The sequence below is a fragment of the Miscanthus floridulus genome, chromosome 1 (genome assembly GCF_019320115.1).
Source record: "Miscanthus floridulus cultivar M001 chromosome 1, ASM1932011v1, whole genome shotgun sequence".
Classification (NCBI taxonomy): domain Eukaryota; kingdom Viridiplantae; phylum Streptophyta; class Magnoliopsida; order Poales; family Poaceae; genus Miscanthus; species Miscanthus floridulus.
The window spans coordinates 62,497,312-62,518,853 of NC_089580.1; the positions used below are offsets into that span (position 1 = coordinate 62,497,312).

Sequence of the window (21,542 nt, forward strand, 5' to 3'; positions counted from 1 at the left end):
TTAAATGGGCTAAACGACCAATTAAACGGGGTGAACGGGAGATTAAATGGAAACGGCGCACCACCGTGTAGCGTTTACACGGTGTTTAAACGAGCTAAATGACCATTTAGGCGAACAGTGAGCAAGAGTGTCATAGCCACTGGGGTGTAGGTTTTTCGCAGTCTGACCAGCCTTGCTCAGTCATTCATTTTCGCAGACCTTGCCACTAGGTTTAACGTGAGGAAGGGTGTCGGGCACGGCGACTATTTCAAAAAGGGTGTATGTATACCTTATTAGCCCCCGAGTGAGACCCGACCCATTGTTGTTGCTGGGGGTCGGGTGTCACTAAAGATCGAGGAGAGGATAGCAAAACTAATAGGAGAAAGCGTATCTTATTTTCGTGCGTACCCCCTCCCTAGGATCTGAGCCATCGTTCTACAACCGTGCGTTCGGTCTCTTTGTGAGTCCAACTTTCCTCAAGCCCCCACGCATAGTAGGGGTCCAGTCGAGGGTCGACTCATCTTTGTGATCGCTGCCTCGTCCACGGTTTCCGCAACTAGAGGGGTTGAGCTAACATCACTTGCCTCGATGGCTTGAGTGACGCACTTGGTGAGCTCGCTATCGGGCGTGTTTGAGTGGAATCTAGGTCCGCCGTTCATGATGGGGTTGGCATAGCCCTCATGTGGCATTCCACTGCTCCTTAACTCACCTCTCGGTGGATGCCCATGTCATTCTAGAGAGCGACTCAGGCGGCCCGCTGACCTCTCCTTGATGGAGGTTCTGTGGGCTTGGCTCGAGGTCAGGATCGAATGAGAAGGTTGAGATGACCCTATTCGCTTCTAAGCGGGTCAGGCAAAGGTCGCTAGGACTCATTTATGTTTTCTCCCCTAGCTCTGTTCAACATAAGGCGGCCTCGGGCCCTTCATGGGCTGGCCTTTCGAACCTCGCTTCAGGTGGATTCCCGAGTTTGGGTCATGCGGCTTGAGCCCCCGAGCCCTATGGGGGTCGGTAGGGGTTCGACCAAATTTCATATGTCACACCATCCTCGGTTTCCGCAACCAAAGGTGCTGAGCTAATGACACTTGCCTTGATGGCTTGAGCTGTCAGTGCTCGGTGAGCTCGCTAACTAGGCATGTCCGAGTGGAATCCACATCCGTCATTCGCTGACGGGGTCGGCATAGCCCTCAGTGTGGAATTCCACTGCTCCTTAACCCGCCTCCCGACTAGATGCCCGAGCCGTTCCTATTGGCTTGAGTGGCCCGCTGGCCTCTCCTTGATGGAGATTATATGGGCTTGGCTCAAGGTTAGGATCAAACAAGAAAGGTCGAGATGTCCCTGTCTGCTTCTGAGTAGGGCCTAGGCAAGGCCACTAGGGCTCATCTCGGGTTTTCTCCCCTAGGCTCTGTTTGACATGAGGTGCCTCGAGCCCTTCGTGGGTCGGCCTTCGAACCTCGGTCGGTCACCGTTCATGTCGAATGAGACGACTACCGCTTCATGACGCGACATGAAGCATTGTGATGTAGCAAATGCATATGCAATGCTTGGATGTATGAGATGAATGTATGGATGAATGAATGAATGTATGAATGCATGCATGAGAATGGATGAATGGATGATCATGCAATGGAAAAGAAAAGTGAGGGTTGGTAAAGTTACCTCGATGGCTCGAGTGACAGGTTTGGGGAGCCCTTACTAGATATGTCCATGTGGGGTCTAGGTCTGGTCGTTCATGACAGGGTCAGTGTAACCCGCATGAGGCATCCCACTTCTCTGTACCCATCTCTCGGCAGCGGCCCGAGCCATTCGACCGGCTTAGGCGACCTGTGGGCCTCTCCCCGATGGAGATTCCACCGGTTGGTCCCTCCAAATCCTTCCATGGAAGGCGAAGGCCAAGGCTTGGGGTTCGGGGACAAAAACTCTGATCATGCTGGTGAGCAGAAATGTCGTAGCCGCTGGGGCATAGGTTTCTAGCGGTCTGACCAGTTTTACTTAGAGTTTATTTCCGCACACCCTGCTTCTAGTTTTTTAATGTAAGAAGGGGTCGAGCATAAAGAATATCTAGCGAATAGATACTTATGCCAACCCCCGAGCGAGACCCGACCCCTTGCCGTTGCTGGGGTCGGGGGCTCGATAGCGAAATTAATGCGCGTAAAGTAAGGGTGACCCGTCTCTCGGCAGCGGCCCGAGCCGTTCGACCAGCGCGGGCGACCTGCCGGCCTTTCCCCAATGGGGATTCCGCTGATGGGTCCCTCCAAATCCTTCAAGGGAAGGCGGAGGCCAAAGCTCAGGGTGCGGGGACAAAAACTCTGATCATGCTAGTGAGCAGAAACGCCGTAGCCGCTGGGGCGTAGGTTTCTAGCGGTCCAACCAGTTTTACTTAGAGTTTGTTTCTGTTCTCCTTACTTCTTGGTTTTAGCATGAGAAAGGGGTCGGGCATCGAGAATGTCTACCAAATAGACACTCTTGCCAGCCCCCAAGTGAGACCCGACCCTTTGCCATTGCTGGGGTCGGGGGCTCGATAGCAAAATTGATAAGAGAAAACACGCGTAAATAAAGGGTGACCTGCTAGCATAGGACCTACCTTGATGGCACGAGTGATGGGTTCTGGGTGCTCTTACCGGACATGTTCGAGTGGAATCCGGGCCTGTCGTTCATGACGGGGTCAGCATAACCCACATGGGGCATCCTGCTGCACCCTGCCCGCCTCTCGGTAGCAGCCAAATGATCCGATTGACTTGTGTTACCTACTAGAATAGGACTTACCTATGGAGATAGGAGGGGAGAACATCCCGTCGAAAACTTAGTTAGGCGGATAAGCCAAGCGATGAACTTGTAATAAATAGACAAGCTCTTAGATTTTGTTATGGCCAAGTAGTTTTTAGCCCTTCTCCCCCTTTCATATAAAAAGGTTAGTGCATTTCGACCCTTTCTGTTGTTAAGGTTGTAAAGCTCGGGGTGCGGGTGAGCAAATTCTAACCACGCTGGTGAGCAAAGGTGCCATAGCCGCTGAGGCATAGGTTTCTCGCAGTCTGACCAGTTATACTCAGAGCTTGTTCTCGCAACCCTAGCTCCTAGGTCTTAACGTGAGAGGGGGTCGGGCACGTAGAATGTTCGTCGGGCGGATAGACTCTTAAACGTGTACCGACTCTTTTCGTGGCTAAGGCCAAAAACCCCGGGGTGCGGAAAAAAACTCTAATCACACTGGTGAGCAAAGGCGCCATAGCCACCGAGGCATAGGTTTCTCATAGTCTAACCAGTTTTACTCAGCGTTTGTTTCCACAAACTTCACTTCTAGGTCTTAATCGTGAGAAAGGGTTGGACATGGAGACTGTCTACCGGATAGATATGCTCTTATTAACCCCCAAGTGAGGCCTGACCCCCCGCTGTTGCTGAGGTCAGGCGTCACCTAAAGATCAGGGAGTTGGTAACAAAACTGATAAGAGAAAAGTGTGTGTATATTAAGGGTAAAAGTGACATAGTTGCTCGATGTTCCAGGCATTGATGAAAACTTCACCGTTGATGGCCTTGAGCTTGTAGGTGCCTGGTCGGAGCACCCCCACAATGATGTGCGATCCCTCCCACGTTGAAGAGAACTTGTGGCAGTTCTTGTTGCTCTGGATGGAGCAGAGCGGTAGGTCCCTGACGTTGAAGGCCTAACCATGTACTTGATGGTCGTGGTATCGGCACAACGCTTGCTGGTACTTGGTTGAGCGGAGGGTGGCAACATCGTGCGCTTCATCTAGCCGGTCTCCTTCATATGCTCTCCCTCGTTGAAGCCCCCAGACAAGAACCGCTTTAAGAGGTCACAGTCCTTGTATAGGTGCTCAACGGGGAAAGCATGGTTCAGGCATGGCCCTTCGAGCAGTCTCTCTAAGTGGTTTGGGGTACCCTCGGTGGGCTTCTGACCTCCCTTACGGTCGATAGTGGCCACGAGCGAGCCCTTGCGCCGCTATTTGTTCTTCTTGTTGTTGGGATGGTTGGAGGCGCCTTCGTCTGCATCCTCGTTCCGCTTCGCCTTTCCCTTAAGGATGCGTCGATCAAAGGCCTGAGATCCTGGCAAGTCAGGGCTCGGGCTTTAATCCTTGCTGTTGTCGTAGAGTCCGCCATGACATGGGTGGTAGCTATGGATAGCCCCCTCCCTCATGTTGCCATAGGTACGCCTACGGGTGTCGAGGGTGTCACATGTGTCGCGGTGGAGGCCAAGAGGCTCATGGACCAGAACCACGGCGCGCGCCCTATCGCCTTGCTGTGCCTAGTGGACCGACACGTCCTCGTCGGGTTGTTCTGAGGGCACGTCACGCCTGCGAGCGTTGAGGGTGTTGCGTGCATCACGGTGGGGGCCAAACGCTCATGCATCGGAACCATGGTGCGTGGCCTACACGGGAGCGCTGGCGGGGCGCTCTAGACGAGGTATTCTTGAGAGAGTGGCCCTTCTCCGGTGAGCAGCTTCATGACATTGGCGAACAAAAAGGTGAGGTGGCGCAGGTCCTCCTAGGATGGTTGGGCTCCTAGGAAGGTGCTGAGCAAGCGCTCTAGCCTCCCGTAGTCAAAGCCAGAGGGTTGGTCGCTCCTAGGGGCGCGTGCCTCCGGTGCATGCAGCGACAGGTCCTCTAGTGCCTCGGCAATCGCGCCAAGGCCGGTGGAGTGGAGATGTTGGATGGCGGCGGGAGCCTGTGCCAACTCTCCTTCCATCATGACAATGAAGTCCAAATCCCCGAAGCGCACATGCGCGCCCGGGACCCTGCTGATGTTGTGATTAGCCATTCGAGGCCTGGTGTGGATGTCGAGACACACAAAAGGCCCCTACCTGGCATGCCAACTGTCGATGTTTCAAGTTGCCACCAACAAGTAAATTTCTGATATTGTGCATCTAGCTCGGATGGTGTGCTAAGAGGACACGAGGTTTATACTGGTTCGGGCAGAATGTTCCTACGTCCAGTTTGTTGCTACCGCTCGTGTTACTAGCACTGAAAGTTCATAGTAGGGGTTACAAATGGGCGAGAGAGGGATAGCTCCTAAGTCTCTGATGGAAAGGATGAACAGGTACCGAGAGCTCGGTCGCAGCTCGGTTGTATGTTCGGGGTTTGATGAGTTGATCGAATTCGAGTCTCCTGTGGTGTGTTGCGATGAGTTCCGATGCGATCGTCTATCCAAAGGTTTGATGCCCCTTGTGGGATGCCCTGCTCTCCCTTTTATAGGCCAAGGGAAAGCATGGGTTACAGTCGAGGGAAAAGGGGAGAATAAGAAGGAGAAGAAGTCTTCTAGGATCGTCGGGTCCTTCTTTTCCTTCACGCGGGCCCCACCAACCCTATAGACGTCAACAGGGATAGCTCCACGTTGTGGCCCTGTCCGTCATTGGCGCCATGCGTAGGCGTCGTCTCCCGGTCGTGGCGTTCCACTCCGTCCTAGCGGACGTCATGGTGAACTGACGCGCCTGTTAGTGCCCGTACGAGGGTTAGACAGAACAACACTAGTACGCGTGACGCTGTTTCTTATGTGAGTCCCTAGGTATCGCCCGTCATGACCATGGGTTACATCGGGGCATGCCGGTTACCTCCCTGGTGTCAGAACTTTGACCCAGGCCCATACGCTTGGTCCTAGAGTGGTTGGCGACAGTATGGGTCTCCATCGGGCGAGATGGAGCCCTCAGCCTTAGGGTCGGGCGAGGCGGAGTTCCTCCCCAGAGGTCGGGTGAGGCGGAGCGCAAACCCGAGGCTTGGGCGAGGCAGGGCCCAAACCCAAGGGTGGGGTGAGGCGGAGCCAGCCCTTAGAGGTCGGGCAAGGCAGAGCCCACGGCCTTGGTGTTGGGTGAGACGAAGCCCGCCCCCAGAGGTCGGGTAAGGCGGAGTCCGCCCTTAGGGGTCGGGCGAGGCGGAGCGAGCGGCCTCGGTGTTGGGCGAGGCAGAGCCACCCATAGGGGTCGGGCGAGGCGGAGCCACCCTCAGGGTTAGGCGAGGCGGAGCCACCCTCAGGGGTCGGGCGAGGCGGAGTCCGCCCTCGGGGGTCGGGTGAGGCGGAGCCAGCGGCCTCGGTGTCGGGTGAGGCAGAGCCACCGTCAGGGGCCGGGTGAGGCGGAGCCAGCGGCCTCAGTGTCGGGCGAGGCGGAGCCACCCTCAGGGGTCGGGTGAGGCAGAGCCTACGGCCTCGGTGTCGGCCGAGACGAAGTCCGCTCCTAGAGGTCGGGCGAGGCGGAGCCTAGCCCTCAGAGGTCGGGCGAGACGGAGTCGCCCCTAGAGGTCGGTGAGGCGGAGTCCGCCCTCAGGGGTCGGACGAGGCTGAGCTAGCCCTCAAAGGTCGAGCGAGGCGGAGCCCACGACCTCGGTGTTAGGTAAGGCGGAGCCACCCCTCAGGGGTCGGGCGAGGAGGAGCCCGCGGCCTCAGTGTCGGGCGAGGCAGAGCCATCCTCAGGGGTCGGGCGAGGCAGAGCCACCCTCAGGGGTCGGGCAAGGCAGAGTTTGCGCACCTGGGGTCGGTTGGAGCTATAGTCGTACTCTTGACTGCTCAAATGAATCAATGTTGATGGTTATTAACTCCTTCTCTTCGGGTACCCTAATATTATTCCCCAACACGCGACTTCGCCTCCTTAGGCAAAAAGGGTTTCGGCTCCTCCTGTCGTCGCGTAGAATCGATCCTCCTTCTGTTGCCATTTGGTGCGGTGCTCCCTTCACGGAATTCAGAGCCAGAGCCGGAGCGGCAGAGCTGCAAATCACGACTTCACCTCCTTAGGCATCCGGTCGCGCAGAAGCGATCCTCCTTCTATCGCCATTTGGTGCGGCTCCACTGCCGTAGAGCAGGAGCCAAAGCGGCACCAAGCACGACCTAAATATCTTTCCCTATACCTAATATACACGGCACATGGGCGATGCGTTTGCTCAGGCGGCACGGCGTGGCATGGTCGGCTCGGCTAGACAAGTGACGCGGCAGGGCGGGCAAGGGGCCGGTGGCTCGATCTATCGTGTCAATTTATTCTTAATTTGCTTCTCTTGTACATGAGTCATCACTTTTGTCGGTTCACTGTGTATCAGAAAGAAAAAAATTATTCCCAAAAAAAAAGAAAAAAATTAATAAGGAAAACACAAAAGGTACGTACATGAGCTAAGAGCTCCCGTCGGACATCCGTTCTGGCGGCCAGATCTCCGTCCCTACGGATGCTTTCCTATTTTATTATTTATTGATTTGCTTTTTCGTCCATTAATTACTGTACATATCCAATTCTTTTCCAACTTTTCACCTTCTACTAGGTAGCATGTCCGTGTGTTGCTACGGGATAGCTAACATTTTATACTAAAAACACACGGATCGCACGATAAGATAACAATACTGTAAAAATTAAATACCAACGTTAAAGTGACATTTAATCCAAAAAGCAAAGTTTATGGATTTAACACAGTCACGGAGAGCGCGACGTCACAGGCTCTACTGTATAGAGCTTTCCATGATGCGGCTAAGATAATATTTTATATCGGCAGAAAGAAATCTCCGATATTCATTTCTTTCGTGCGCCAATAAATCCACGAATAAGTTCCGCCGCATCTCCATACCATCTTGTACATAGGTTCGAGTATATATGTAAATATAGGTAAATGCTCGTGCATTGCAACGGGAAAAAACAATGTTACGATAATATATGTATGAACATATGTTGTACTATTACCTATAAGTATGATGTATGGAACACCAATATTACATAAGTCTTCATGTTGTATAGACCATTATAAAGTTCAAGAAATCATTAGTATTTTACCTTCTAACTTGACTATAAACCATCAGTTTAAGGGCCCTAGCATGCATGAAAAAAGACAAAGGTAATATATTTTAGAACAAGATAATTAAATTTGGACAAGTAACTATAAATGTATCAGACAACCATCTAGATCAATTCCCAACCTACAGAAGTATATATCATGTGTTAACAATCAATAGTGCAAGGGAGGTGTCATGCATAGTCCCTATTCTAGGTTGTTTGTTTGTTCATCATGCAATTACAAGCATTTCATAATTTAAGCACATATAGAGTTCTTAAGTTGTGTGTCTGATCCAAAGCTTAAGTCGCCAGCTAGAATCCGCAAAACTCTTGAGTCCACAATTGGGTCAGATATAGTATCCGTGGGTATCTCATTCTCTGATTCACGAAGGATGGCATTAAACATAGCAATATCTAAATGAGCTACGCAATGCTCCATCACCTGATAGAAACATAAAAAATTTCATGACTTCACATAAAAGATACCATTACTAAAGAAACAAAAATCAGCATCTAAAAGCATACCAATTTTGCCAACACTGGTAAATATCCACACTCATGTCCACCAGCACGAAGAGGACAACTTTTGCTGAATGCATCATCAAATGCAGTTTTCTAGAAAGCCCTAATGACCTCCTAATCTTTGGAGTTGACAAATCTTCTATAGGGGTTTGCATGTGGGGTGTAATTGCATGTGAAATAAAAATCCTTCAGAAAATTAAAAAATGAATTAGTTTGCAGTAGGTTTTACTCATCACTGTTTTACAGGAGCCATACTTAGCTTTTTGGAAAGTGCTAAGACAGTAATAGGGTTAACCTTTATATGCCACCACATCTTCTCCAATGCATCTACAATGTGCTAGTTTCGCGCCAATCATCTAGCAGCTTCATGATATTGGGTATACTTGCTATTGTAGTTACTTTTTCGTCGTGTTGTAGCGAAACTCCTCTCAGGCTTCTTTGCACCATTTGTGTTGAAAACCTTAAATGGACTTGAGTGCCGTGAAGTACCAAATGTTTGTGCAACGATCTCTTAGGACAAATATGTTCGATAGCCAAAATGTCAGCCTACATAAAAATTAGGTTCTTACTTCTTAAATTTTGATCTGAGAGAATTGATGCTAACAACAATAAGGAAAATAAGTGGTAGAGCGTAGTCATAATTTACCTTGAAACATCATTGCCATGAGATTTTGAAACAAGCAGAAGTCTAGAAACTGAATTTTTTGCAACTAAAGCTTTCCTATCTGAGGACCAAAATTTTGATGCATGAATATAAATCCTAGATAAATGGGGAGCTAGCGTATGAAACTTATGTGATGAACAACCATGCTCTAGCACCACAGACTAGAGAGAAAACTCAAGAGCAGCCTCATTATTTTCATACGAAACTTAGTTGTCATTATCAGCTAGGTTTTATTCAGTATTAGCAATTCCATAGTCAGTGCCCCAAATCTGATCACATTTCGGAGTTTCATCCAAATATCGATCTCCTTTGCCTCTTCAGTGGCTTTACCTTCAATCTCTCTGTCCTCAATGGCATTAACATTAGTTACTTTGCTTTGAATAGGTTTATCATTAGTGACTTGACATTCAACGGCCTTATCATCCTTTATTCCGTCCTCAATGTCCTCATCATTCTTTGCTCTGTCTCAACAGCTTTGTCATCGGTGGCTCTGCCTTCAACAGTGCTATCATCCTTGATTCTGCCCTCAACTGCTTTATCATCTGCGGTTTATTAGTAAAAAAAAAGAAAAAATCCATCTCAAAGAAAAAAGGAACAAAACTTACAACATTTAAGCATTAAAAGATCAGACAAATATTAAAGCAATGGATATTAGTATGATTGTTATTTTACATCTACAGGCAACAAATCACGAATGAATCAATGATGTCTAATGGAATGCATAAATAACCAGCGCCATAGTCATAAATTAAGTCTGTTGAGCTAAAGAAAACAGGGAGACAAAAACAACCATTTCCCTTGCTTATCTGAACAATCCAATAGTTGCTGCTGCTTTCACTTCACCAACAGAAGATAAATATCAAGTCACTGCTAGTTTATTCCAAACTGTCATGCCTGCTTGTTCACAGAGGTGGGAACATCATCACAAGATTATGTAAATTCGATTAGCATTCTATCTCTTTCTAGCAAGAAGCCAATTATGGCTACCAGCTCAAGATTATGATTTAGTAGTACATACTACCACCTTATTAATTCTAGAGCTCAGAGAAATGATGTGGTAAGATATTTCACTACCTTAAACAGTCCCTGTTTGTATTATTACCAGCAATAATCTTAGTATTTTTTTATGAAACTATTCGAAGGTATAAAATTACACGTGACAATCGAGTCATGCAAAGATTAGATAAAAAATATCAATGGTGTATGAACCCCATCATCTTCTTCCTCATCATCGTCCCCAGCATCATCCTGCTCAATGGCTCGCCATGGTACAGCGACAGATTAAGCACCATACAAAAATAGGAAAAAAAGAATTTTGACACTGGTATGTACACTCACAATCACCGATTTCAACGAGCGCCATCAGCCTGTCGGCAACGTCGAGCTCCTCGGTGTCCTTCAGGGGGCACGCGAAGGCCTCGAGATCACGCACTCACCACCGGTAGCATCATGTATGCCCGTTCCTGCAAAAAGCAGGAGGAATCAGCAGCGATCAGCGAAAGTGCCCGGCCTGGGCGCAATCGACCCCTCGAGATTGGCCTCTTGCTAGCTCCTGGACGACGCGGGCGAGGGCGACATTGTCTTCTTGCTAGCTGAGGCTAGTGAACGGCCACCTCCGTCAGCCGGCGGCGCGACTGCCACCGCAGGGATCGACCGCCACCGCAACGTGGTAGATAATCATGTTCGGTTGTTTTGCATGAAGAAAAATCATAACCTCTTGATGAGAATAATTTCTTATTTGATTTGATTTGATTGATTGATAGTAATTTCCTTTTGCATGCTAGAAAGTTATATCACAACAGGCGTGATGGTCGCGCGAGGGAGCACTTCCTTTTGCATGGAAGGAAACTGCCATGATTGCCACCGCACGCGGGTCTCATGCAAGGAAAATCAACAACCGCATGCAAGAAAAATCAACAACTGCCGTGATTGTCGCACGGATGTGGGATCGATCGCATGGGGTGGTAGACGGACGAACCAAGGCAATTGTCGCACCAAAACGATGTCCACACTTTGTTCTTTTTAGTTGTAGGAGATTGTGTCACGTTTATGTTTGTTTAGTTTGTTTTGAAAACGGACTTGGTATCGCGCTATACAAGTAACTCGATGAGCACAAATTATTATATATAAGTCCGGACAGAAACTCTCCATCATTCTGTAGTCAGGGGAAGTGGACGAAAAAAATGGATGGACGAAAAAAATAGCCAGAAATTTTACCTCTTTAGTATCAGGTATGCATAGATATAGATATAGATAACGAAAAAATGAACTTGTGTGAAGATGACGTAACAAAGATCCTACTTTTTGTCAATCACTAGTTGAGTGTCCATGCGTCGCTACGAGAACAAAAAAAAACTATATGACGTCCACAAATGACACAAACTCTTATATTTATTTACAAGCTTCACATCACATAAACAAACTCTTACATTTACAACGACAGTATTGCGCATCTGACTCATACTAAACACAAAGGCAATCACTTAACCAATGCCATTGCCAATCAAGGGGCTTACATCTAAACAATTACCAGTAGAAGTATGCCTTTAAGTGAATTTATGTTATATAAATGACTTCATAAATGTCATAAGATTTACCCAACGGGCAATATTTGTGATGCTGTCAACAGATTCAAATTACACCCTTAGCTCATCACAAACTTTGAATTGTGCAATCTTATTCTTACTTTCAACAAAGCTATCTGGCATGCCAGCTCAAGTGCCTGAGCAGCTTCATTGAATCAAATGTAATTCCGTTTAGCTTTTTCGGAGGTGCACCAGTCAATGTTGTCACTTGTCAGCACAACATCTGTGTTTTTCAGTACATCAGTTACTGCAAGCTGCTGTTATTTTCTCTCCACTTTTGCAAGGGTTTTGAGCTCTTTCCTGATGTCCCGTTTAGTGTTCCTATCTTAGCCTTCAGCAATTTGCTATTGAGCACCTACAAGAGAGAGGACACGTATCAAGAAAAACCTAACCACAGAGAATAAAGAAACCAAAGTAACAATTATAAGAGCTTCGTCAGTAGTTTGTTGTGATTTTCTTCCTTCCTTTTGAAACCAAGTTGGATTGGCTTTTGAAAATCACAACCAACTTGGTAGAAAGAAAGGAAGTTTGGAACCAGTTTGAATTTGAAACACTTGACCTATCAGAAAATATAGCATTTTGTCTGAAATTATGTGGTGGTTCCAAGTGCAAGTTAACCAGGAATTGCTCATAGGGAGCAAACCTGAAAGTGCTGTTACAAGGAAGAAGTGGTAAAAAGGAAGATTGGTTGCATCCTATGCATTTCCTTCTAGTAGGCTATGTACTTTTTCCAGCTCCGAGTAACCATGATTTTCTGGTTTAGAGTTTTCACCGAGTAGCAGTATGTTCTTGTGCTATTTTTCAATTGCTACAGTTCATTGCTTCCAGGTTATGTTTTCTGCAATTAGCAGTAGGCTCTGTACTAAACAGTTAGCAGGTTGAGGCTTGCTATTCAGGATTGCATATTTACTACAGTAGCAGACTACATATCAATGCTAGATGGTTCTCTGAGGCAAACAGGGAGGGGAACAGAAAAATAAATTGAAAAGTGAGAAGGGTTGCTTCACATTAGACCTGAGCACACAGAATCTAAATGACTTCACTGCAGCTGTTCTTCCCACTTAAAATAACCTTCTTGGCATTCACCTTTGTACAACAGCAGAACAGAACGAAACACACATTATATTAGCACACTGGTTCATAAACATCTAACAATCCAATGAAGATTCAAGTTCAGAAATTTCAGATGCTAGGCCTTGGCCGGCCAATGGACAAATACATACACCTTTTATGTCATGCCAACATATATATTAAAAGGTAAAATGATTGAAAATGCAGTGATTAGCTGGCAATTGCTTTACATTAGGGAGCTACTCATGTTGCTATAGTACTGTGAAACTCAAAAACTCTGTAGCTTCTCATGTTGCAACCCTGAAACTAATTTTTTGAAACTACTAAAATTAATGCAAATTTGCACCCAGTTTCAGGTTTGTAAAAGGATATTATGTTTTCGTTACTAAGCATAGAACTTTTCATCGAAACTATCCAGAAAAGAAACACCATATAGTGATGCCAACAGAGAAATTATCTCTAACACCAAACTGAACAATTTTCGGAAAGCAAGATTTCCAGATTAAAAAAAAGATTATAACAGTTTTCCAAATGAATTTGTCTAACACCATACTAAAGTTATTACAAACTGCCTTAGTTATGTTCTTTTTCTGATTCCTCTTTCAGGGCAGAGCTTGTAGAAATTTAATTTGTTCATTTATGATGCATGTGCTAACACCAAGTGCAAAGATTGACATTAGTTACTATTTTGCAGACATTTGGAGATGAACTTTTCCTTGTGACCAGTTGACAAAGGGGATTCACTGTACTTTGCTGGACAGTTCAGTGCTTCCTCAAGGCCAACTCTCACTTGTCTAACTACAGTTTTTTTTTCTTTTGTTCTGTTTAACAGGTGGCTAGCTGCTCTTTTTCAGTCACCAGAGTTCCTAACTGTATAGACTACAGTAGCAGCTCCAACTAGGCACAATTGGGCTACAGTTGGCCCAAGCCTGCAAATCGCATGGCAGGGTTTGGGATTACTGCAGTGTTTGCCGAGAATGAATATCAGCCTTGTGTATGCAGGATCTTTTTTTATGGATTTTGTAGTCACTGTGCTTCAGATTCTAAAATGGTGCAATAAATATGTTCTGAAATGCAGGACCTTGACATGGTGTCAGATCAAAAGAGATTGTCGTGGACTGTTTGATCACCAAACAAAATTGAGTTGTTGAAATTGCAGGCCCATTTTAATGAGATCCCTCAGGGAAGACACCGTTGTGTGGTATAAAAAAATAATGTTCAGACAACGGGATTCCATGATGATGTTTGGTTTTAGAATACACCAGCAAACTATTTTTCTTTTTTATTTTTCTCCTGAAGAGCATTGGAAAGAAGGATGAGGACAAGGATGGGGTTGAATAATGAATAAACCAGCACATTAATAGGCATCAATTCTGTAGACCACCTCATCAGAAGAAAGTACGCTTCAAAAAAATTGAGTTGTGTGATTGAAACCCAAGTTGCCAATGGAGATGCTGGTCTGAATTTAGTATCACTTTTCTTATTGGCATGGGGAATAGCATGCATGATGGAATTCCTCACTTATTTGTCAGTAACAACGCTAGATGCATGTTGCATGTGTCATAGAACTAAGAAGCCATTTTGAATATGATATGGTTGTACACACACATGCTTTACCAATTCATTGTTTTCACTCCAAAAAGATTAACAGGTAACCTAAACCTAGCTTCTTTCCGTGCAGGTCAGTTGGTAATCCTTGAAGCAATCTTCAGGTTAGTCCCCAACTGCGTGCATTCAGATTGAACCATGTTAAAGTGGGTGAGTCCTCCATTAAGATGGATCCATTTTCATGCTTTGTGCATTCTATAATGCATGAGAGTGAGCTCTGTCAAGGATGGCTGGAGAAAGCTGGGCAAGGGGAAGAAAGTGAAACCAGTGACTACGTCCATGTCCGGGCCAAGAGAAGTAAGGTTACTGACAGCCAAAGCCTTGCATAGATGGTATAATTCTGAGAATTTCACTAATATGCTGCCTCCCAGCTTGTCAAATCTGATTTGTGATCTTAAGGTAGTGAGATCACCTTCTACAAATCTCCAATGATCGTAAGGTAGTGAGATCACCTTCTACAAATTTTGTGATCTTATAGTTGATACTATTGCCTTGCTTACGGGTCCATAAAAGCAACTAACATGAATTAGTAGCTGATCTCGCCTGATGTTTTTGAGTAAAACTTCATCCATTGCATAATAAAAATTGGGATGAAGATATTAACATTCACACATCTTCATATACTTCGGAGGGGTAGTTACCATGGAGCTTGAAAATTGATATCTAAATAGGATGAGGATTAGTATATTCCCTATAGTGTGCAATAGATTTTTTAGCATTGATATTCAACATTCGTACTCTGAGATGGATCTCTTATCAAAATTGGATACACTGCATGTATCCCCTGAAATTGTTTGGTAAAATGCAGAAAATTGTGTTTACAAAGAAATCGTTTAGCATGTGGATTATAATTTTTGGAGGAGATTTATTTCAAGGATTTGAAAGTTTCACAACACAAGAACCTGCACTCACTTCATACATTCTGCTCTGTATAGCACCAGGTTTCAACAAAGACAAAGCAACAAGACACAGAGTTTGAGCCTATCAGAGTTTAGGTTTCTGCTACTACTTTTGTTTCCTCCAATTAAGTCATTTCATTATCCAAATCTTAAAGTTCCTTGACTGAATGAAAACAGAAAAATCTGAATGTTTTAGGAAAAGGAAACTTCTAAAGTTTCAGAAGTGTAAATATGAAGTGAACCTCTAGACAAGGAGATGGGTGTGCACATGTACGCATGATAATCTTTGGAAGGGCTCGAAGTTAGCAGGCATAATACATGTACACACATGTAATTACATCAGATCGGAGTACAAATAGCCAATTATCTTAAGTTAGGGTTGGGATGAGAAGGGGTTGGCACACCTGGTGGCAGCAGCGAGCGAGGGTGTAGTTGAAGAAGTTGCGGTCTGCCGTTGCAGAGCGCGAGGGCGAGCTCAAGTTGCGGCTCGCTGTTGGGGCGGCGGCTCGCGTCGGGGTTGGCCTGCCGCGGCGTTATGCGACGGCACGGGGCGTCGGGGCTGGGCCGGAACATTTGGGGAGGATTGACGGCTCACCGTGGGCCACGACGCAGGGAGAGTAGCTGCCGTGAGCTGCTTGGTTTGGGAACGGCTTCGACGTCGCCGTGATCCCTCAGTTCCTGCTCACCGACGACGTCCAGGCGGCTGACCGTCGACGCACGGCGCCGGTGCTTCCCCCGACGACGTCGTCTTCCTCGCCGGTGAGAGGAAGACGCGGCGGCAGTGGCGCGGGATGAGAAAGACGCGGCGGCGGCAGCGCGGGATGAGGAAGACGCGGCGGCGGCGGCGCGGGATGAGGCCGTCGCGAAGCGTGCTAGCCGAGGCGCTGACGACGGCGTGTAGGGGCTCAGTGCGCCGTGGGATTGTGTGTGCGCCGTGCGGATGGGACAGAGGCGGGCGTCGGCGGCGACGTGTGGGAGGCCTGGGAGCGGATGCGGGTCGCAGGCTATAAGGGAGCGCTCCAGGTTTTTTTTTTTTTTTTTTTTTCCGGAGGCTGCGGTGTCGCACGTGTACCCGTCCTGCCGGCTACACACGGGTCGCACCACCTAACGTCTGCCGGGTAGATGTTGACCGTTCGAATTTTTTAGCTATAGACAAAAGATAGAAAACAGAAACCCAATTGGTCCTAACGTTTCAGCAGGGTAAAACAAAAATATTGCATTGTAAATTCTGAACAGTGCAATGCAACATAAAAACAACAAGCATGACATCATCATTGTATTTGATCCATTAATAACGAATACTAATACGGCAAGGCGCATGGCTGGCGAGTTCCAGAAAAAGAAATCACGGACTGACCTGACGGCCTGGGCTGCGCACAGGGGACGTCAAACTTCATTCTACAGGGTATTGATCCTAACTCTCGTGTTGATATATTATGGGTTTAGCACGTATAATATTTAATAAATTAAATAAAACTCTATGGTACATAATATTAAACGTTGTATGATTTAATATCGTATGAGATTTTGACTGAACGTTTACTCAGCTTATATGATTAGAAATTATCTATCTTAATTGAGAAGCTGAGAAAAGGACAAAGAAGTGCCACGCGCGCGTCGCCACCGCCGGCCGGGCCGTGGGCGCGGGCCGGGACATGGCGAGGCGGGCGTGGCCAGGTTTTGCCACTTAATCCACATAATCACGGGAGTTTCTCTCCTTTATGGTGGAGACGAACTGATTGCGCCACTTACCATCTCTTCCGCTCTCCGTCTCCTGGGATTCTCCGCTGCCTTTCTCCCCTACCTTTCTCCCTTCCCGTCGCAGCCATAAATCTGCAGTCCTCCGTCAGTCCACTTCTTCCGCTTCGCTTTCGAGAGAGACCACGTCTCAGCAGCCCTTTGACTTTCCCCGTCCCGTACCTCTACGCGCACAGAGGAGCGGAAGAGCAGGTGCCTCCGGAACCCTCGTTCGCCTGTGAACCCTGCACGGGGTGTGCGGCGATTAGGTTTATGGGGAGCGATTCCGCGACTGCTCGCTGAACCCGTCCTCGTCTTCTTCCTGTGGATCGCTTGCGGAACCCGTCTGGTGACCGTTCGTGGGACTGCATTGCGAACACCATCCTGCATCGACTGTGGTCCACGACTTCGAGCAACGTACTATGTCGACTAGTACGAATGGAGCCTCCGATGCCCTCGACATGGGACCCTCCGTTGGGTACAATCTCAACTCTGTGTTTACCGCTTTTTATGTTCTTACTGTATCGATCTGTATGTCATACTTGCATACTGTAGCGTTTGTCAGTGATATACACATACACATATATGTCATCACAAACCTTTTGATGTTTTATTTATGGATTATATTGATCATGAAAATGCCTAATTTCCTAATAGTCCAAAAACCTAATATTAGGCAATTTTCTGTCAGTGGTTTTACTGCTGCTTTGAAGCCAAATAATTTTGATGGCAAGAATTTCATGATATGGCGTGCCAAGATGGTATTGTTGTTGACTGCTATGAATTGCTATCACGCCGCACAGGGGAAGCCTGAACAATTTACTCCTGAGGAAGAGCAAAAATTCTTGGCTATCGATAACCTGTTTTGAGGCATCGTGATTAGTGCACTTCATCCTAAGTATGAGAAAAACTACATATCTTGCACATCAGGCAAAGAATTATGGGATGCTCTTGAGGTAAAGTTTGGAGTTTCTGATGCTGGTAGTGAGTTGTACCTTATGGAGCAGTTGTATGACTATAAAATAGTTGAAAACCGTTCTGTAGTCGAACAGACTCATGAGATACATGCGCTAGCAAAGGAACTAGAACATTTTCCATGTTTGTTGCCTGACAAGTTTGTGGCCGGCAGTATAATCGCTAAGCTGTCACCTTCCTGGAGGGATTTTGCTACTTCTATAAAACACAAGAGACAAGAGTTTAGCATGGCTGAACTTATTAGATCTCTTGATGTTAAGGAGAGAGCGAGAGCAAAAGACAACCGTGGAAAAGGAGCTGAGTATTCCGCTGCCAATATGGTGCAGAAGAAAAACTCATTTGCATCCCGTAATAAAAAGAAGAAGAATATGTAAGAGAACAACAATACAAAGCCTAAGCAGACTGCTCAGTTTAAGAAGAAAAATAACAAGAAATGTAGAGGTTGCTTTCTTTGCGAGAGTGATGAGCATTGGGCAAGTGCGTGCCTAGACCGCAAATATAAGCAAGAAAAAATCAGCAAACATGGTGATTAGCGAGACTGAAGGAGGAACATCTGGGTATGGTAATTCTTTACCTTTTGTTCTTCAGTTTGTCTTTTACCTGAGTGGTGGATGGACAGCGGTGCTAATATTCATGTGTGTGCTGATGTTTCTTTGTTTACTTCCTATCAGGCCGGCAGGACTGGAGCCTTGCTGATAGGAAACGGTTCGTATGCGCGTGTTCTTGGTGCTGGTACGGTCGTTCTGAAGTTTACTTTGGGAAAGACGGTGCTATTAAAGAACGTGCAGCATATCCCCTCCATCAAGAAGAATCTTATTAGTGGTTCTCAAATGTGTCGCGATGGCTTTAAAATTATGCTTGAGTCCAATAAGTGTGTTGCGTTGAGGTATGAAACATTTGTTAGAAAAGGTTATGATTACGGAGACTTGTTTTGCTTATCTTTGCTTGATGATGTGTGTAATAAAGTAGTGAACAATATTAATGTTTCGGATGAGTCGAATATATGGCATTCACGACTTTGTCATATTAATTTTGGCTATCTCACGCAGCTTGCAAATCTAAATTTAATCTCAAAATTTAACTTAGTCAAAAATTCTAAGTGTCAGGTGTGCGTGCAATCGAAACAACCACGCAAACCTCACAAGGCTGCTAAGGAGAGGAACTTGGCACCATTAGAACTCGTTCATTCTGATTTATGCGAAATGAATGGCGAATTGACTAAAGACGGTAAACGATACTTCATGACATTTATAGATGATTGTACTAGATTTTGCTACGTGTATTTATTAAAAACTAAAGATAAAGCGTTGTATTATTTTAAAGTCTATAAAGCTGAGGTAGAAAATTAACTTGAGAAGAAAATCAAGCATTTGTAGTCCGATCGCGAGGGAGAATATTTCCCAAATGAATTTTCTGAGTTTTGCGCGGTGCATGGAATTATTCATGAGAGGACGCCACCATACTCACCACAGTCTAATAGGATTGCAGAGAGAAAGAACCGCACTCTAACTGATTTGGTTAATGTCATGTTAGACACTGTTGGGCTATCTAAGAAATGGTGGGGTGAGGCTATATTGACAACGTGTCATGTTCTGAATAGGGTGCCCACAAAGAACAAAAAAATTACACCATTCGAGGAACGAGAGAAGAAGAGATTAAATCTTTCTTACCTGCGAACTTGGGGTTGTTTGGCAAAGGTGAATGTGCCAATAAACAAAAAGCGAAAGCTTGGACCAAAGACCGTTGATTGTGTTTTTCTTGGTTATTCTATTCACAGCGTGGGTTATAGATTTTTAATTATAAATTTTAGTGTTCCTGAAATGGTTGTTGATACAATCATGGAATCTAGAGACGCTACATTTTTTGAGAATGAATTTCCTATGAAAAATGCACCTAGCACGACTAGTCATGAATTTATAATTCCCCATAAGCATGAAACTTTTACTCCGATAGAACAAATTGAGGAACCCTATATGCAAAATCCTAAGGAGGATGACACTATAGTCACTAGAAAAGTAAGAGATAGAGGACTATAAAGTCTTTTGGTAATGACTATATTGTGTACCTTGTGGATGACACACCAACGACCATTGAATATGCATATTCCTCTCCTAATACTGACTTATGGAAGAAAGCAGTACGGAGTGAGATGGATTCAATTATGTCAAATGGAACTTGGGAAATAGTTGATCGTCCTTATGGGTACAAGCCTATAGGGTGCAAATGGGTGTTTAAGAAAAAACTTAGGCCTGATGATACTATCGAGAGGTACAAGGCAAGGCTTGTGGCCAAGGGTTATACTCAAAAGGAAGGTGATGATTTCTTTGATACTTATTCACTGGTTGCCCGATTGACTACAATTCGAGTTTTGCTTTCCCTAGCAGCCTCTCATGGTCTTATCGTTCATCAAATGGACGTTAAGACAGCTTTCCTAAATAGAGAGTTAGAGGAGGAGATCTATATAGATCAGCTAGATGGGTTTGTATCAAATGGTCAAGAAGGTAAGGTGTGTAAATTATTAAAGTCATTATATGGCCTAAAACAAGCTCCTAAGCAGTGGCATGAGAAGTTCAACAAAACTTTAACATCTACTGGCTTTGTTGTGAATGAAGCTGATAAATCAGTGTACTATTGGTATGGTGGGGGTGAAGGAGTCATTTTGTGCTTATATGTTGATGACATACTGATCTTTGGATCTAGCCTCAAAGTGATTGAGGAGTTGAAGGAATTTTTATCTAATAATTTTGAAATGAAAGATTTGGGAGAGGCTAATGTTATTCTTAATATCAAGCTTCTGAGAGAAGGAGATGGTGGTGTAACTCTATTACAATCCCACTATATGGAAAAGGCGCTGAGTCGCTTTGGGTTTAGTGACTGTGAACCTGCTCCTACACCTTATGACCCTAGTGTGCTATTGAGAAAAATCAGAGAATAGCAAGGAATCAATTGAGATATTCCTAGATCATTGGTTCGCTCATGTATCTTGCTAGTGCAACAAGGCCTGACATCTCATTTGCTGTGAGCAAGCTGAGCCAGTTTGTGTCAAACCTGGGAGATGATCACTGGCGTGCTCTTAAAAGAGTGAAGCGCTATCTAAAAGGTACTATGAGCTATGGTATTTGTTATACCGGACAACCGAAGGTGCTGGAAGGCTATTCTGATGCCAACTGGATTTCTGATGCTGATGAGCTTTATGCCACAAGTGGATATAAGTTTTCGCTTGGAGGTGGTGTTGTTTCCTAGAAGTCTTGCAAGCAGACTATCTTAACGAAGTATATAATGGAAGCAGAACTCACAGCATTAAACACCACTGGCTCTGAGGCCGAGTGGCTTCGTGATCTCCTTATGGATTTACCGGTTGTTGAAAAACCCATACCGACTATTTCTATGAACTGCGATAACCAGACTATGATTACGAAGGTTAACAGTTCTAAGGATAACATGAAGTCTACAAGGCATGTTAAGAGACGACTAAAATCTGTTAGAAAATTGAGAAACTCTGGAGTAATAGTGTTGGACTATGTTCACACGTCTAATAATCTGACAGATCAATTCACTAAGGGTCTGTCACGCAATGTGATAGAAAGTGCATCGAGAGAGATAGGTTTGAGACCCACATGAAATTTACTATAGTGGTAACATATTCTATGTGATCGAAGATCCCATGAAGTAGGATGGTGAAACAAGCTAGTAGTAAATTGTGAGGAAAGATCCTTAGTAAGACTCATTTCTGATGCATATCTTTCCTTTCCGTAAGG

At 45.6% G+C, this 21,542-nt stretch overlaps 1 long non-coding RNA gene and 1 pseudogene across 1 annotated transcript; both read right to left on the reverse strand.

Moving 5' to 3' along the window:
* Positions 1 to 7,794: 7,794 nt before the first annotated feature.
* On the reverse strand, positions 7,795 to 10,272 carry LOC136457765 (uncharacterized; annotated as a pseudogene).
* Positions 10,273 to 11,123: 851 nt separating this feature from the next.
* On the reverse strand, positions 11,124 to 16,075 carry LOC136485193 (uncharacterized). The gene is made up of 3 exons (XR_010766355.1): positions 15,477 to 16,075; positions 12,509 to 12,580; positions 11,124 to 11,849 (listed from the first exon to the last, which is right to left on the reverse strand). It is a non-coding gene; the product is annotated as an uncharacterized lncRNA (long non-coding RNA).
* Between the last annotated feature and the right edge of the window lie 5,467 nt (positions 16,076 to 21,542).